Consider the following 18,479-nt stretch of genomic DNA (forward strand, 5'->3'; position numbering starts at 1 on the left):
CCAGTCAGAGACAAGCTCATTTGGAGATGTGGTTAAATGCATGTGCATTGATGTGGGGAGCTGTCATCCATATGTCTTTGCTTTGCTATTTTATATAGAACATTCCTCAGCTCGGTGCATGGGCTGTGATGTTCTTAAACACGACGCTGTGTATAATACAACTGATCAAAGGTAGCAAGGAGGACAGATAATGAAATATGGCAGAGGAAAACATGCTTGCAGCTCAGGTATTACTACTCTATAGTAAATGCCAATGTTTTTAGAAGTGAAGCAGTCCAGCTTGGGTTTGTTCTTTTTTAGATGATAAATCAGTCATTGCACAGGTTTTATTTACACATGAAGTCACATTGGAATGCTGCCCAATATTTTTGGCTACTACAAATGGGTACTAAAACCCCAACATATACTACATGACATTCATATCTCAAAGGGTACTTATAGGATATGATAAATAGGAACTGAACTCACTGCCACAATGTAATTAGGTTTGTTAAAAAACAAGGTCAAGCCCTGTCAAAGTGTTTTGCTCTAAATATGATAATACCAGTGATTATCTTGTCCTGCTAATACACCTGTAAAAAATTTACACCATCCATTAAAAACATGTGCTAGAGGAAAACTGCTGAACTAACAAATTGTATCTGTCATTTTACCGTAGCAGTGTGTATGGTTTAGTGACATCTAGTGGCATAATTGCAGATTGCAACCAACTTTATTTCTCTATTCTTCACCCTTAGTTTCCTAGCATATAGGGGAAACTTATTGGCCAGCCAAACTGTAGAGAAAGGATAATTTTGTCTCCTGTAGATATCAATGGCAATTTTTTCACAAGCAATTCTACAACAGCCATATTGTCACAGTTCTATGTTTTTTTTTTGTTTGTTTTTTTTCTTTTTACCAATAAATGCTAAAATTAACTCTTTAACCTGTCTAATATTAAAATGTTCTGTCATGTAGTGTTATAAACCGATTGGCCCCATAACCTGTTTCAAGGTGTCTCAATCTAAAATTTATAGAAGATAATAAATATGTATGTTATTTTTGCATTTCCTGAACCTATAGCATAATTAATGGAAACTTTTTATAATATGTCTTCAAGCTTGATTTCAAAATGACGCAGGATGAACTTGGATAGCTCATGTTTTATGTGCTAGCCACCACATTATTTATCATTGGGAAAGTTCCATGTCCCCAATAAAGTTTTAATGTTACATAAATGCTTCTGTAAGTTTTCTTTTACATGAGGTATGAGGGAGCATAATTTTTTTATGTTCATTTCACAAAATTTATCATGCAACCCAGAACCCTCACAGGTGTTTTTTGCAAGCTGGGATGAACATGTCTCATTCATTTCCACATCTTCCAGGCAGTCACGGATTTGAAGTGCCTTGATTTTGCCTCATTAGCCACCAGGCGCCATCTTCTTCCATGTGTGTGTGTGTGTGTGTATTTTTACAATTATTTAAAACGTAATTTTTGTCTGCAGCCTGTATTGTTAAAATATGAATATCCATATAAATGTAATGTCAAGGTTCTTTGCACTCTGGTATTTTCCAGGTGGTCCTCATCTATGACATTTTAGGATGAATGAAGTCACCTTGAAGTGTTGCCAGAAACTTGATGTCTGCAGAGATCCTCATTAGGAATTTCACTGAGTGATCTTCATCAGGTGTCTTCTCTGACAAATCTAAACTCTAGTGAAAAAGAAGGATGTCTCTCAACCTCCTTCCTCTTCAACATACACACAGACTTTCTTTGTGCGAGCAATATGTTGAGGTTTAGTTTTATCTGAGGGCTTTTTATTGTCTATTTGGCCTATATGACATAAAAAATGTCTTCATATTGACAAAACCTGTAATATTAAGGCATTTTATTTATTTTTTAAACCATAATAAATTCCTTTTGTCAAATATTATCTGTGTTAATCTCAATTTTGATACTTTGAAACCAATGGAAAATAACCAGTGTTACATTCAAAAGCTGCAAATGGATCAAGGTAATTTAAAGCACATTACCTTTAACTATACTTCCTCAGCTATTTCACAATTTAATGGCAGACTGTAGGATGAAATGCTCTGTGATCCATAAAACACTAACTTACAAATAGCACTGGTGCAGAATAGACTTCCTACAAGCGCACCAGTGCTAGCAGTTTCTGCTGCTAGCGCATTAGCTTAGCACAAGTAGTGTTTTTACAACCTTACTGTTATGCACTGTTGTGCTGTGTGTTCTTTTGCTGGCTAAAAACTGTCTGTCAAAAACTTGAGTCTTGTTAAAACTAAAGACATTAAGAAAAAAAATAATAAAAAAAAGAAGACAAACCTAACTTGGAGTATTTAAATTGGACCACCTGTAATGCTTTTAATGTTTTAGGTACAGCACTTTGAATTGTCTTGTACACAGATAAACTTACACAGATACACTGGACACATGGATGTAATATTTGGTTATGATATAAAATAAATAAAATGACTTTTTTAATCAGAAAAGGGAATAAACGGAGAATTGTCAAGACTATAAAATAGTCTGAGATATGGTTTTTGTTTCTGTGGGTTTTTATTTAAGTTTTTGTAGTCCTGTTTAGTTTTGTTTTCCTGTTTTATTTTTGAAGTTCATTCCCTTGTATATTCTCTTTAGCTTCCTTATTCCTGTTCATTAGCTCACCTAATTTTAATTGTTGATTCACCTGCATCTTGTTTTTATTTTGTATTTTTTTTTGGGGGGGGGGGGGGGGTAATTTCTGAGCCCAACCGATGGGTCCTTATGTCGCACCGTGACAATTTTAGAAGCAGGCTTTACATTTTGATCTTGGAAACACTCCTGAATTTAGGATTCAGCTCCATGTACAGAAAAAAAACAGGTTAAGAGGATCAGAGAATATAATATGGCATCTAAGCAAACCGATATTTAATGTCAATTTCACATTTATAACTTCATATGAAGAAAGTCCTGTTTATATTTTAAAACAGTTTCACCAGAAAACATAAGTTGAATGGGTTGAGTGACTTGAGTAGCTTGTTACAGATTCGACAGTCAAGTATCCATTATTACATACTTAGTCCTATACAACGTGTTCTTAAATATTTGTTGAAGGAATTGCACTTAAATTTCTGTCAGAATTTGTGCAATTAATAGAGATTTAGTTTATTACGCATTTTTTGATTGCATTACAATGACATGCTAGATGATTATGGTTACTTCACAAAATGTCACATGATGTATGTTATATACAACTGATATGTTGACATGATTTAAAAAAACTTCAACTAAGAACAACTTAAACAAATTACACAATAATAGAATAAAAAGAAATTAAAACAGTTTTTGGGTTAAAATCTTGTGATTCTTTTCAGTCCTGTCTTCATGAAATATAGGAAATACTGATTACCTATCATTAAGGCATGACTGGATGCTGCATTAAGGTGTAGGCTTATGAGGCTCCAAAGAACTACCCACGATTGGCAAGCTAAATGAGAGAAACAAAGAGCTGACATGAAGTAACTTTTAAATTTGACTGCTCAAATTGCAAGTTGAAAATTCAGTTGTTTAATTATAACCTTTATGCCAGATGATCCAGCGTTGTGTAGGAGTCCCTGCTTGTTGAACAAGCTACACATTATGAGAAAATGTTTAGGCTACATGATGGATTTTTAGCACTATAGGAGGTTATAATTGGTCATCTGAAGACAGGGTATCATATGAAATTTTGCTGTGTTTCCATGGTAACATTAAGAAAAGCATAGATACTGTGGCCAAGAGACTTGTGATCCCCGCCACCCACTTTTAGCACAGTCCAGATGCATGTAGTCAAAGCTGTTTTTTCTGGAACCATCATGGCACAATCTGTAGGCTTTACAAAGAATAATTGGATAATGTTATAATCTCTCTGCATGTGCTGCCTAAGGTTGAAACAAACACTTTAAAAACAGATTCCAATGCAATATTGCACCACCAAACATTTCCAAATTTTCTTTCAAAATCTTTGGAAAGATAGTTTATATTCAAGTAAGGCCTTTTTGGATGAACATAACATTTACAAGGTTTTATATTCTGGTTTTCACATTACTAAATCAGCCTTTTCAAAAGGTTTTATTGTTTTACTTTTATTTACTAATTTTGTGGATCATGTTGTTCTTGTGCTTTTAGATTTGTTAGCTGAATTTCATAGAGTGGAGCAAAATAACTTCATTTCGGAGCAGTGTGGGCATTATGGATTCATCACTGCAGTAATTCATATTTAATAGCACAAACTTTCAGTGTTGGTCTGGGAAACTGTGTTTCCTCCTCTGATTGTCTCCCTGTGCTGTCCCTCAGGGCTCAGTTTTTGGCCAGCTACTTTTTTCTTTGTATATGCTCCTGGTTGGATCTATTTTGAGGAAAATTATTCATCTAAGTTCATATGGTGCCATCACAAGTTGGCATATACTTAAATAATATATATTTATATATATATATATATATATATTTATATATACATATATAAATATATATATGTATATCAAACTCAACTACCTTTTTAAAAAATTGACATTTTGTTTGGAGGAGTTGTGCATGAGTTGTTTAGAGACATGGTGATTTTTACAGCGTTGTGTTAAAGAACAGCACAGTTCCTTTAAGAATGGTCGAGCTGGAGAGGAGGAGAGACGCACAGGGAGCCGAGGGGTGACGTCAGAACAGAGAAAGTCGCTGTAAGAGACCTGTGAATGTTTTGCTATGAGGCCAGATCAGTCTCAATAAGAATGAACTCACGCCAGGTATTTCACAAATGCACACGCTCTGGTTTGCATTCGTATTTCAGAATCGGAAATGCACACGCTCTGGTTTGCATTCGTATTTCAGAATCGGAAATGCACACAATCTGTTTCACAAATGCACACGCTGTGGTTCACAAATATAATTTTGAGGCACACTTGTAAGATTATACGAATTGCTGAACGTGCATTTACGAACTGCTTCTCATTTGTGAACATCTCTGCATTCGTGAGAGAATTCTCTGCGGTGGATTTTGAGACTCCCCTGACGCCGCAGTGTAACGAATCTCACCATTGGTTGACTAATCTGTCAATCAAATTTCCGAGTGTGATTGACAGATTCATCAGTCAATCAGGTGTGTTTGCATTCAGCCAATCATACTGCTCCTTACATTTTCTCCACACTTTTAGACCTGTCGCAGAGCTAATACTGCTATTTGAGCATGGTAGTTAAAGTCCAACTAGCGGGCAGACATGGAGGAGACGCAACAATCACAACCTGTAAGTAACACATTTATCTTACATTCCCTCGTTTTAGATCATGTAATGTTATCGAATTAACTGATTGACTGATGAATCTGTCAATCACACTCGGAAATTTGATTGACAGATTAGTCAACCAATGGTGAGATTCGTTACACTGCGACGTCAGGGGAGTCTCAAAATCCACCGCAGAGAATTCTCTCACGAATGCAGAGATGTTCACAAATGAGAAGCAGTTCGTAAATGCACGTTCAGCAATTCGTATAATCTTACAAGTGTGCCTCAAAATTATATTTGTGAACCACAGCGTGTGCATTTGTGAAACAGATTGTGTGCATTTCCGATTCTGAAATACGAATGCAAACCAGATTGTGTGCATTTCCGATTATGAAATACGAATGCAAACCAGAGCGTGTGCATTTCCGATTCTGAAATACGAATGCAAACCAGAGCGTGTGCATTTGTGAAACACCTGGCGTGAGTTCATTCTTATTGAGACTGATCTGGCCTCATATTTTGCTACCAGTTTTAGCAATAAACACCCCACAGCTCTTCTAGTTACAGCAGACTCCCGTGTCTGCTTCACCACTGCTGGGTAAAGTGAAGGGAGCTAAGCCTGAAGTTAGCTACAGTTTCGACCAAGAGTAATCACCTCACCTCCACCTCCCGATATCGGTGTAGAAGCGGAAAGTTTAGCAGCTGTTTCTGAAGGCAACAGACCAGACCAGTACAGTTACTAAACCCTCACAGAAATGTTGCTTCAGGGGTTTTGTTGTTGCTGAACACTCCAGTGGGTTCGGTGTTTAGCTCACATAGCATAGCAGGTGACCCTTAAAGCAATCCTGTCTCCCTAGACCACCTTCTCAACTACCGGCTGAACAATAAAAGACACTAGAGCCCACACTATGTTAAAAATATAACAATGTGAAAAACACTGGTTTACGACTTTGGTGCCATTAAAGGGTTAATAACTTGTAAGGTACGTATTTTAGCTATAGATTATTTGTTTTAAAGGCTGGATAATTAGGATTTCTTTTCCTTAAAAATAATTTAAAATATTCTCATTTGCTGCGAGGGATAAAAGGAAGCTTCCTTATAAACAATCTGTCTCTTACATCAACATCAACAATGTCTTTGTCAAGTTTTCTCCTTCAAAATAAGAGTTCCGTGCCGGAATAACCTTGGTGCAATGTGTTGCTCTTTCCAACTTCCTGGTTCTATAACCAATCATATGCGACTCCCCACGGTTGCGGTTAACAACAACAAGGCAGCGTTTGGTATTTTATGTCGGCCAAAGAGCAGCAGCGTGCAGGTATGGAAGCTAGTAAAAGAAGCGGACCAGAAATAGTTTCAGAAAAACCTAAAAAAGCTTCGGCATCCTACTAAAAAAGCAAATGACCAAAACGGAATAAAACGAGAATCAATATTGGAGAATCTTTTGACAGGTGGAGAAGTCTGAGCTGGCAAAATTTCTCCTCCACAGGTAAGCACCGGAAATTTACAACAAATGTAATGATGTTTAGGCCAAGTGAATACTGTGTTTAATGAAATTACTATCAAATTAATTTATTAAGCGAGACTAAGGGAAAACTGCCGCTGCGTGGCATTTGTTGATTAATGTAGCTTTTGTTTACACTCTATTTTATGCTAACATAAATTAGAGCGTGAAATTAGCGCTAGCATTGCAAAGCATAGCAACTTATTGTGTGTGTGAATCATCATCATGATGTTTGCTGCCGTTATGGTCCCAGTCCTTTATAGACTGTATAAAAGAACCGTCCTCTCAAAAACTACCTACAACTCTCTGAGGGGGAGGGGAAAGAACGCTATCCGTGTTTTTCTCTTTCGACTGCAGTTCTGATTTGAAACACTAGGTGTCAATGCTACTTATTTTGGCCTTTACATTGTTTTGATTAATTTTATTTTTGTGATATAGGGCTGTTATAATAGTGTTTTATCTTTTCCCCTTATTTTATATCTGCTCTCATTTGTGGGTTTTATGTTAACTTTTTGTACGGCAATTTAGTTCAGTTTACATTTTTTGAATTGCTTTATAAATTAAGCTGGATTGTGTATCATAGTACGCTAAACCCTGCAGCAATATGTAATTGGTCAAACTACAGATCTGTAGCTCACTCAATAGCAAATGGAAGTCCATGCAATGCCTCGGTGCTACTGTCCAGACTTCAGTGTGCTTACACTAGTTGTCTGCCTGCTGTTTAAAATGGTGTTAGTGTTGAGTGCAGGGGTCTTGTTCTCGTCAGTCTGAATTATTGATATTTGAAAGAGAGGCTTCTCTAAACTGTGGTAAAACTCTACACTCTGTTGGTCTAGCTTTAGCCAACACTTGTCAAGAGTCATGTGGAATTTATAGTTCCATGTCTGTGGGTTTAAACCACAGAAATAAACATGGTGAAGTGTTCCTTTTTAATGCAAAGGTAGACTTGCATTTAGCAAATGTGAGTGAGAACAAGTCCTACGTCATTAAATAATACACCAAATTTGACAGAGTTTATGGTTTGAAAACTATGATTCCATTTTAATCCTTTCATGGATAGTATCCACTACAGCAGACACCTTTTAAAAATCTATTTTCTACTATATGCATGGATAAGGAAGGTACTATATGTTTGCAAATTAACCACTTTAATAGGCAATGGTTAGTCATCCAATAGTCTGCCACTCACTGTAGAATAAATACATATGGAATACATGCATACACTGTAATTACCAAGTTTACCACAGTTATAATACATCTATATTTATACAAATTTTATATATACAGTAAATAAGATATCCTTTTTAAATTACTATTTCAACAGAATTGTCACAAATAGATAAAATAAACGAAAAAATGATAATAATAATTGAAAAAGCTTTATTGCACATCTCTGAAGAAGTAAATTATTGTACATGAAAACAATGTTGTGCATCATAATTTGCTTTCCCTAAAAGGAAATAAAAACAAAACAATAAGTTATATCAATTTTATGATCCATTTGAAATGTGTTTGAATAAAGCATGACATATGATGTGATACTAAAAACACCATTGCAGTTGATATTAACCTAATCACAATTCTATATGTATATATTTTCTTAAAATGTGTGCAGATATTACTTTAAAAAAATAAAGATGACTTGTACGCCGTCAACGCTCAGTATGATATAATCTAGTAGATCTATGGTATGACATTTCCTTTTATCTTCAAAAACCAGCTTTTATGTTCTCCTTTACATTCAAAGTATGTAGGAATGTCATCTTTGCCGACCTGCCTTGACAACAGAACCTTCTGGAAAAGATGAAAATTTGATTTGAACAAATAAGGACCTCCAGGTATTCACCATCTGATTATTTAATTTGCTCGGTCTTACTTTTTAGATTTCAGACTGTACTGCTTCAGTGCACTCCTAATAAAATTATTTTTATATGACATTCCTCAACCGAGCTGACTAATTTGAACTCAGGGTCATCATGCTACAAAGACATTTATACAACATTATACAATGATTTAAAGTCATCTTACAGGAGTGAATCGAGGTTGGGTTTTGTAAATATTTTTCCTCTCTGATGGAAAAAACCACATTATTAAAAACATCAGAAATGCATTGGTTTAAAAAAAGAGAAAAACAAGAACTGGTTTAATTTTTCATGTATTCAAACTGTAAAACAAAGTTTATCTAATGTTATCCAAGCCTTTTAATTCCAACTCTATTTTTTCACTTCCTTTTTCTTTTTATAGCAGTCTAACACAGGCCTGTGCTGCTGCTTGGTCTAGTAGAACTAATAAGAACCTATGAAGACTCGCTCTATTTCACAGTGGTCTGTGTACCTCAGAAAAGCCAAGACCCCCATTGTTAGCATCTACATCCCCTTATTTTAACTTCAGCTTGACTGTTACAAATCTTGGAAAATTTGAGGAGCAGTGAAATAGAATACACACTTCAAGACACATGAGGACATAACAAAGATACCATCAGGTTCATAACCAGTTCTTAAAATCAAGCACTTACAAAAAGAGGGTAAGCTGCAGCAGCCGGGCGGTAATCATCAAATTCAGCTGATTTAATCACAAGAAAGTGTGAGCATGTCTATGAAAAGCACAACCTTAGGCAGTTTGATTCATTGAAAGGGAGGAAAGACTTTAGTAATGATCATAGAGAAGCAATCGTTGCAGCCCATAAATTTGGGGATGATTTTAAAGCCATTTCTAAACAAAATAAAGTACATCATTCTACAGTGAGAGCAGTTATTTATGACAGACAAGCAAGACAGCTGCCTGCCAAACTTTCTAGGAAAAGATATGTCAGCAAATTTACACCAAGATCGGACTACAATATTCACAGAAACTTAAAAAAAATCCCAGAAAAGACATGACAGTACAGGTTGCATGTTAACTGTTAAAGTTCCTAATATTAGGAAAAAAACTGAAGATGTCTGGCTTTTCTGGAATAGATGCAGGGAAAAAGCTTGGTCTCTAAAAACAAGGTAATGTCTCAGCAGACTTGACCTAAAGAAAGTCAGACACTTAAGGACTAGGTTGTTTAATTTATTGAGGTTGGTTCAAAGCAAAAGGAGGTTCATGTGACCTAGCTGGGAAAGTATGGGCACTGTAGTGGTTACTTGGGAGCTTTCCAGAAAGCAGTTCATGTATCAAGAAAAAAAAAATGTGGAAATTTGTCCAGCAACTAAAGCATGTCACAAACTGGATCATGTAACAGGACAATGATTCTAAACAAACCAGTGCTTTGCAGATGTAAAAAAGAAGTAGAAAAATAAAAAAAAAGTGAAAAGAATCCAGATTCTGCAATGAGCCCAGGCCTCAGACTTACTGAAATGCTCTGGTGGGACATTAAGAGCTGCACATAAACAAATCTCCACAAACCTCAGAGAACTGGAGCAATGTTGTAAAAAAGAGTGAGCCATTAAAAAAAAAAAATCCACAACTAAGTGAGAAACTGATGTTCAACGGGAAACAACTGCTTGTGATTATTGCTGCTCAAGATGTTTCTGCAAGTTGATGATGATACAGAGTGATGCTGGCTCTGTTTACCACAGTTAATGGTGTTCAAATAAACTCATATGTGCTTCATTAGAAGGCTAAAAAAGAAACAATCTGGGTCCCCAGGCACTGGTAACCACTGTTATAGAAGTAATATAACAAAACCTCAGCAGCCATATTAGACAGCCTCAGCCTTTGGCCATGAACAGCTGTTACTAACAAATCATAATTTAGCATGGACTTAGGCCAAACAGAGTGAACACTGCCACAGTTAAGTGGTGGCGGTCAATCAGCATGATCAGACTGTCCAACTGTGCCTAAATTAACAAATATTAACACTAAAACAGCCTATTTGCCTTTGTTTTTTTTCCTGGTTGTTTATATTTAGGCCCCGTTTGAGGACAGCCAATCTAACACTGCACCTCCATATTTGCACCAGATGTGTTTTCTTGCGGCTTCCTGTTTGCTTCTGATCTACATTCTTTTCCAGCTTTTTTCCCTGAGTAACTTGAATCCCTGCTTTCCTCTGATAGTGCTTTCTGCCTTGTCTTTGCTCTGCTGAAATATTCCTAACATTCATCACCTTGTCTTTAATTTAGACTTGATTGTGTCCTATAAAAGTGAGGGAAACGACCAACTCCAACAAGGACACAAATTCTTATGATCAGGATCTCGGTTCTTATCGCTTAGCCATGCAGGAATAGATAAGCATTAGAGATGTCATCACACATAATCTAAAGTAGATTTTTTTTCTCTTTTTGATTCCAAATTGTCCCCATTTTTAAAGGAATTTTTTTTTACAGAATACGTTTAAGATACAATCACAGACTGCAAAACATTGGTGACACAAAGTAGATAAGCACCACATTGGGATAGTTGGAAGTTTTTTAGTCAAATGTCATGCATGTCTCATGCATTCAGAAGTCATTTGCTTCCTTTTTGTCAATTACAGGCACAAGGAGTGCCCCTCTTTCAGGATTTTCTCCACACTTCAAAGGTTTCTTGGTACCTGGCTTATCTTTCATAGTGATAGAAAATACCCACACTGAAACTGCCAAAGTAGAGGACAGACATCGCTAAGTTACAGATATAATTTCTGAAAGCAGGCAAAGTGCATTTTTCTGCCTCCCTTTGAGTCCACTCAAACCCTGTGAGGGCACCCCTGAATAATCACCAGCTTCAATCTATAATATGTTTTTGCAGCTCTCTCAGATACAAGTGCTTTCTGTAAAGATGACAGTGCTGTCATTTGCAGGGTGTGCATGGTCATTCACTAGTTTGATGAACAAGAAAACCATATCAAACAAAGGCCACAGCTGTCTAAACTGCCAGATCTACAGTTGAACACTCCAGAGAAGTAACTTGCCTATTTATCTCAGTCCAACCCAGCCTCTTGTGTATAAAATTACTTACAGTCTCTTATGAGGGATGCTCATTACAACCGCAATCATGGCTAAGCAGAGCAGTTGAGGACCAAATGCCTTGCTAAATGGCAACCCTCTGATATACTGCCAGCTGGATTTAAGTCTGAAAATATCTTAATGCCAACTCATATTGCCAATTTCTTTGTCATTTTAGCCTAGACATACTCAAGTTATAGTGATATATGGAAAAAGGGCTTAAAGTGCAGGAATTTAACATTAATTTGGGAGAATTCACATCAAGTTGGACACACATCAAACTGAAGAAGACATAGAAACTACAGCATTTTTAGATACAGAAGCTTCTTTTTTCAAATGTAATTTGACAAGTAACTTAACAGTTTCACAAACAGATGTGAAATTCTTTATTCCCTCATGGGTTCAGCAAAAAAAGTCTTTGCAGTTTTTTCTAATTGTATTATTACCATTTGGAAACTATTAAACCCAAAAAACATGGTCAAAAGAGCCCCTCTCCACATTCCTTAGCCAGCTAAATGAAAGGAAATTTATTAAAAAGACCAAAGAAATGTGGTGAGTGGGTAAATTCAGAGTTTGGTGTATCCCCAAAAAACATAAAAACAAAAAACAAAACAGAAGACGTGGAGTGTTCAGCATCATGAAACTGTTAAGAAGTCCAAAGTGGTGGACGATTGGTGGATCCACCAAGTAAAGAACACTCTTCCAAGAGGTTAGCATGCTACATCTGAGTAAGACTGAAACAAAGTAATGCTAAAATTATACTATTATACTAACACATTTATATTGAATTGATTTGCAGTTTTTCTTGTTTTTTCTTTTCTTTGTTTTGTTGTGAATCTATGAATCAGATTAAATTTATTTTATGACCACTGAAAAAAATATTTACTACAAATAGAAATGTTTCAGCTCAAGATTCAGAATCCCTAAACATGTTAAAAAGCTGGACCACTGGTGAAACATTATTCTTTCAACAGACAAAACTAAGTTCAGCATCTAACAGAATAACTGGGCAAAAAAAAAAAAAAAGAAAAAAAAAAAAGAAGTTGAAATGGTTCATGATCTGAAGCATAAAACGTTTGATTAACACTTGAAGGAAATACCATGGCAGATGCATGCACGATTTAAAATGAAAATAGTGTTTTACTGCTGGTGTGACAGAAGAAAGAAGCAACCAGATGAATTCTGTAATGAACCGGAATTTATTTTCGACTGAGATTCAGCCAAATGCAGCTAAGTTGATTGAAGAGAGCATCACAGAACACATGGACAATGACCCAAAACCTACTGCAAAATGCAATCAAGCAGCTTTTGAAGATAAAGAAGCGAAATAATCTGCAATCAATCACTTGAGCTCACTGTGGTTGAGCTGGCCTTTGTCACTGGAGCCAAAGAGGCAGAAAATCCTTAATCTAACATCTAAAGATGCCAGCATTTAAAGTCTTAGTTAAGTTAGCATTTATGACCGTGCAGAGTGAAGGACTTTATGCTTTGCTTTGCGGATGGACTTAGGTGCAGTTCTCCAAAAACCTTTAGCTATTTACCCTTAGAGGTGATAATAAACATGTCATATACTGATTTGACATGATCATAATTTCACAATAATCCCTCAAATGGGTCGTGAGTCTGCCCTGGGGTCTTTACCCAGTAGAACATGCCCGGAAACCCCCAAGAGAAGGTGACCAAGAGGCATCCTGACTGAATGCCTTAGCCACCTCTGCTGACACATTCTGATCCTCCAAGGTCTGTGCCTGATCTCTAAGCCTGAACCCAGCCACCCTCCAAAGGAGGCTTATTTCAGCTACTTCCCCCAGAAAATCCTTCCTTCAAGAGTGGAGGAAGCATATGTCTGCTCTGGCCTGGGAATAGAGACTCAGATATCAGAAACATTCAGGGCTAATCTGTGCTACTTTTGGCACCTTTGGTTATGGCACTGGCAAGTGTTTTGTTCACCAGATGTGGTCCTAATTCTGGTTGGATGTAGGTTTGAAAGTGTCTTGAGGGAGACTTGTGGTCCAGATGTCAGTTGTTTGCTTGGATGTGGAATACAGCAAGTGTTTTGTGGACCAGAAGTGGTCTATGAAGAGCCCGGATTGACATAGATTAGAGCAATTTTCTTGTGGGCCACATGCGGTGGTCATGTGGTTTTGGCATCCTTACTCATTGCCTATTTGGGCCGAACATTGATTGCTATCTGGGGAGGGATGTCTGGGTTTCTCTCCATAACTTGTTGCTTCTGCAACCCAACTTCATATAAACCTTAGAAAAAGGATGGATAAATCCACAATGACTTCTGTCCTTCCCACAGCAAAGCTAAAGCGCCAACAATTGCACAAAAACACAACCAGGAGTGGCCCACACCTTGTATTGTTCAACATATTTATGAGACTGCCCTCAGGTGGTGGCAGAAAAGAAATTCTGTGTCCAGAACAATGTTCAGGTCCGAAAGCTTCGCCACAAAAGCACAAAGTGGGAAACCCACTTAATTATTCATGGTGCAACTAAGAAAGCCTTTGCAAGAAATGAAGTTAATATGTCATCTTAGGTTTGGGAGCGGGGCCACGTCTATCACCTGGCGAGCCCACATACACTCGCTTCACTTCTTCGACATCTTCCATTCTGTCATCCCAATCATTCTTGTTTGCTGTCTTTTCATTTAGCCTTCCATCCTCCCACCTGTCTCTCTCCTTATCTCTATCCCTCCTCTTGATCCCTTACCTGTTTTCATCTTCTTCTTTTTTCTTCCTTTCCTCAGCTGCCTCTCCCATTTGTCTTGACCTTACTCATTCCATTTCCTCCCATTTGTTTTTTCATTTTTTTCTTTCTCTCCTTTCTCTTTTAGATACCATCTTCTTCTGAAGATCCGAGACTGCACCCCCACTCAGTCTCCCTCACTACTTCGAGACTTTGCCACCCCATATGTCCACTCCACATCCTCCGTCGCCTGATCTCATTAAATCACCTTAAGCTTATACCATTGTAGTGCCGTTCTTGCTTATGAAAGGGTTATTTATTATGTAACCATTTCTTTGAACCCTACTTTTGATAAGTGGTAGAAAATGGATGGAAATTTTCAGCCAACATTTTGTTGAAACAGGGTTGTTACCTGAAACCAACACTGTAGTTCAGCCCAGGCTACACCTAACGTTTTGGAAACCACAGCACTATCTAAGGCCAGAACCTCTAAAAGTTTTAAACAATGTGAAATCACCATCAATTAGGGAGAAGGTTGATAGGTGAGAAGAGTGGATATGCCCTTTTCTCAGACACACAATGTAGATTAAAGGTGGGGCGGGGTGATCTGGGGATTTGTTACTGCACCAGGGGCCATTTAATCATAGCGTTCATAATAGGAGCCTCATTTAGTCGCTCCAGGCAATAACTGGGCTGTGTTGCCTTAGAACAATAACACATGAGCAAGAAGCTCCCCTTGAAGGTGACATTTGGTGAAAAAGGTTGCTGCAATGGCACCACAGACTTTGACAAATTATTTTTCATCAGCCAGCAGCATACTCTGCACCTGTGCATGGGTCTAATGAAAGAAGAGAGGGCACTGTTGTATATGACCAAACTCTTTGTGCGTGCCTGTGTCCATGCATGCGTGTTCGAGTCAGTATTGTGTAACCCGAGGGATTCTGTGTTGTCCTTTCGGGCTCCTGCAAATGAGAAGAAGTTATTGAGTCAGCATAGGAAACAAAGGAAACTAACATGAAATATGAGAGAAGAAAATAAACAAAGGAGATTTTTATCCTTTAATCATATAATCCCCCTATTTTTAACTCTGCCTATTGTATTTGCATCTGAGTTACAATTTATAAGGGAAAGCCTTTTATAATCCAAAACAGCCCTGAAGTGCATAATGTGTTAGAATATGTCCAATGAATTGTAATAGTCCTGTGACTACAAAGGAAGCTGCATGTGTCCTGAAATTGGGGAAAAATCCAACAAGGCAATCACTGTCTTAAAGCTGTCAGCGCTTAAGGCATCCACCCATCAACTGAACCCCCACTGTGTTCTGAGCTGCAGGCATTTATTTTCTAACAGTATTTTTCATTTATTTATTTTTTTTTTTACTCACGCAGTCCCACTTGAAAAGGATGTTTGTGTGTCTGTGTGCATACCTCACTGAGGCATTAAATGACAAGCTGGCAGCATCAGAACAGATTTGATCACGCGCTGGAGGGACAGTGTAGAGTATGTCAGGATGTGCTGATGCTAAGCTTGAATCATTAAGGTGCAGAAAGAAATGAAGGGGGCTGGCATGTTTGCTGCCTCTCGGTAGGAGCTTTATTTTTTAGTGAGAAACCTATCAAAGCTTTCTGCTGCTGTGAATGCTGAGTTAGACTGAATTTTGTTGAATCATGATACACATGTTATATAATTTTATCTTAGTGCCAGTTAAAAAATTTCTGTTCATGTTTTTAATCAGCTAAATTTGTTTTGAGTAATCATGGACAGTTGTTTAATGGATTTATTATTTTTTTATATCCCTTTTATAATTTATAACATTATAACATTTATAAACCTTATATCTACAGAAGAGCCCACACACCCTGCAAACTCATTACTTACATTTCCTTCCTCATTCAGACTCAGTCCTTGTTTAGGTTACTGCCCACAGCTCAAGACTAAAGGTGAGAGTTGGAAAATTGATTGTCCAGTAAAGGCCCATTTATGCTCTCTTACGTACATTAATAGTGACATCTGTTTCGAACGTTGTTATATGTCGCCATTCTCATGATTCCATGCATGTTTTGTTTTGCCATGGTCGTTAAGTCAGTTCCTCCACTAGTGGGCAGTGCTAAGTTCAGAGTTCCAGTCTTTAAGCCAATTTCAGTTTCAGACACCATTTGGCATCAGTAATGCATCACTACAAAGTTGTTTCAAACCACCCAACAAACTCTAAACATTCGCATTTAATCTTTCATGAAAACTTCATGCAATTTCTACAGTTGTTGTTTGTCTTTTTTCTTCTTCTGCTTTTTAGTTTTCTTCCTGATTCCCTTCTTCTTCTAACATTTGTTTCTTTTCCTGGTCACATGTCAGACTGCCTTCTTCTGCATTGAGAAAAACTGGGCCTTAACAGACCGGTGCAGAGCCTTCCCACATTCCTAAACAAGACCCTGAGAGTCTTGAACTCCTGAACTTGGGGCAGGACCTCAGTCTCAACGTGGAGAGAACAGTTTACCTTTCTTGCTGATTTCTCTGTGAGTCGTCATCTTACTGTGGTGGAGGGGTTTAAGTACTTACATGAACCTGAGCATTAGCCCCTGGTAGGGTATCCAACAGAATGGGTCATACTGTGAGCAGTTGAAAGACCTGGATGGACCAGCATGAGAAAGTATTATATACCTTGCCCAAAACAGGGAAATCAGGCCACCCCCCCGGAGCCATTTCTTAACCCAAGGGAGCTTGCTGGCAAGTAGTTGATGGTTGAGATTTGGCATCTGGAACTTTAGTCAGGCCCACCCTGGAAAAGCTACAGGTTGCCTCCTCCAGGTTAACTCACCACTTGCAATGAGGAAAATTTATTTTGAACTAAGTTGTGGCCAAAGGGAGGGTTCTTGATGGTCCAATCCTCATTGACAGAAGTTAGTACAATCTTGGTTGATTTTAAAATTTATATATATTATACTCATCTTTAGTCAATTTCCAGCTTTAATAGCTATAAATAAACATGTATTCTTTCGGTTTTCTTTTACATGAAAAGAAATCATTTTCCTGAACATTTTAAAGCTCAATTTATAGAATGAGGTACGGACTATTTTTATTAAAAGAACATGTTTTTAATTTAAATGTCTGAGCTCTGGACTAAAATGAAATTGTAATAATTTTTTGGGATTTTGATAAATGGAAGATATTGTGATAAATCAAGTATATATTGTTTCATATGGAGCTCTGACTCCTGAATAAATTTAAAAACTCTAAATGTATGATGCTGATGCCGAATCGTTATCCAAGACCAATATAATATTGAATCCACCAAATGAAAGTAAGTCATTTTTTCCTGCATGAAATCTAGAAGAAAGTTTTTATCTGATAAACGTAACAGTATGCTACCAGCCTACTTTTGATGTTGATGGGCATGCAGTACAATCACAACAACAAATGTGGGTCATTCTACTATGATTGATAATAAATCAAATAAGTTTCAATAAAATTTAGATTATTTTTATTTTTATTATATCATTATTTATGTCACTTTAAGTTACAATAAATAACTACAGTATGTTTTGTGTGTACAGTACAGCAACACTACATATGCATGAATCCCTATGTGACCATTTAGTTTTCCTCTGGCATTTATTTGACATATACAAAATGTTTCTTCCAGGCCTTTTCACTGCATATTCAATGCAGTGGCCAAATTAGTCTTCTGGTCCCCTAGCAACCGAATCCTCTGGGAAGAAGTTGTGAGCAGATGCTAGTAAGTGAAGTTCACATCAGTTTCTGGGATGTTGATTCCTTTTGTCCAATCGTCGTACAAGTCCTATACATAACATATTCACTGGATATTTCTTTGAAATATGCATAACCATGGTCCCTAAAACAACCAAGAAGATATTAATTATGGATAATGGTGGCCATTGTTTCATCCTGAACAGTTGGCAGCTGTGTCTTTGTATAATAGGGCTGTCATTCTGTGTTTTTTATTTATTTTTTTTATTTTAGAACACCTCAGACAAAAAGCAGAGGGATGCCTGGATGACAGCTTGGGAGTTACATTTTTTTTTTTGATCCACTTTGCTATAGAAATGTTGAACAATCAGGTGGAAAATGCTATTTAAAATCTGACATTTTGTTAGATTGACATAAACCCATCCTCAAAAAGTTATATATCTCTTC

The sequence above is a fragment of the Melanotaenia boesemani genome, chromosome 24 (assembly GCF_017639745.1).
Source record: "Melanotaenia boesemani isolate fMelBoe1 chromosome 24, fMelBoe1.pri, whole genome shotgun sequence".
NCBI classification, from domain to species: domain Eukaryota; kingdom Metazoa; phylum Chordata; class Actinopteri; order Atheriniformes; family Melanotaeniidae; genus Melanotaenia; species Melanotaenia boesemani.